The following is a 1,705-nucleotide window of genomic DNA, read 5'->3' on the forward strand; positions in this document are numbered from 1 at the left end:
TGGAATAAATCTATTTGGCCATAATCACTATAGAAGCGAACCGAACTTGGCTAAGTTCTAAGAAATTTTATTAATATATTGATCTAATTAACAAAGTAATTGAAAAAATAGTACTCATCTTTATATTAGCAAGAGATTTTACTGCATCACAACAGACGGTTAAAACATTGGATGTCTTGCTAACATGACAAAATAAACATAATTTTTTTAGTTTAAAAATATTAGAATAAAATTATTAAAAACAATATTAATATCTGTGTTGTTATGAACTAATAAATAAAAAAAAATTGCCTGGATATGTTTTAAGAGCAAAATTCAAGTTTCCCTACTTTTGATCATTCAAACTCCTTGGACCATCCCCCCTCTTATTTATTATTTTAATTAAAAATTATGAACGAAAATTAGTTTTTAATACCAAGAAGATGTAAAAACATTACTAAATAAATAGTTATTAATTATTATAAATAAATATTATTGAACTTTTAGTATTATATACATAAATAACTAAATCTGTACTGCTACAACCCATGGTCAGGAATGCAATACTCTGTAATGAAGTACTGTTAGTACACCAACTATTGTGCAAGGAGGTGATTTAGTCAGAATCAGGCTCGACATTGATAAGTACTAAAATCTGCCACAACCTTGGGCAATTAGCGATAGTGATAAATGATCCCATTTATAAAAACAATATAAAATAAATAATAAAAAAATTAATGATTTGCAACTTGCATTGCATTTTGCATTGATTAGCAACAATGAGTTATAGTAGGTTTATAAAATCAATCGTTTATGAACTGCTCACTACATTGCATTTAGTAAAGAATTTCCTAACCCAACACGAACCGTTTTCATTGTAAAATAAAGTAGTTTTTCATAAGGCCACCAGTAGTGAGATATCGGTAATTAAAGGAGGTTATGAAATATAATAAAATATTTTTTCAGTATATTGAGCTCAAATTATTTTAAAACACTAAGAGGATAATACTGAATAAATTGAGGTATCGAACTAAAAAATCGGTCGTACACTCCGCTCAAAAAATGTTTACAAAGCTACAGACGGACAGATTTATCTCATTCATATAATTTTCTTATAAAATATTCATTAGGCATTACTGGATTCATTCATTATTTGCTTTTTAAATTATTTTAATTTTTGATAAATATCCTCATGTGTAAATGGCCCCTTGTTATGTTTTATTAATAGATTGCGATTTATCCTTGCCTGTAACCTCCCATTAAATGAGTCCACTACAGCCATGCTTCTCCCTAAACAACTAGCAACTCATCGGTTGAATATTATCGAGTTAATTTGATCCCATTTTTTAACGACAAGATATATGAGCTACAGGAAAGCGGATGGCAAAAAATCACAAATTCTTAAATAATGATGTATTCTTCAACATTGAATTCATTAAAAAATAGTTATAGATAGGCCAGTCATAATATATTTCCGGTTGAGCTTAAATTACGTTGTTACGTAGTTTGAACAGTAGTAGTAGGTGTAACAGTGAGTCATGAGAATCATCGATTCGGGTCTAGTATGATCAAAAAGACAAAGAAGAACATATTGTAAAGCGTGTTTCAATTGGTACGCAGTTACATAAGTAATTGTTAGATTTTATTTTTATAACTATAAAAAGTTCAGTATGATTGAAAAATCAAATAAGAGGAACATATTGTAAAACGTGTATACAACCACTTA

This window comes from Halyomorpha halys, unplaced genomic scaffold, assembly GCF_000696795.3.
Source record: "Halyomorpha halys isolate HHAL.00 unplaced genomic scaffold, Hhal_1.1 Scaffold79.1, whole genome shotgun sequence".
Classification (NCBI taxonomy): domain Eukaryota; kingdom Metazoa; phylum Arthropoda; class Insecta; order Hemiptera; family Pentatomidae; genus Halyomorpha; species Halyomorpha halys.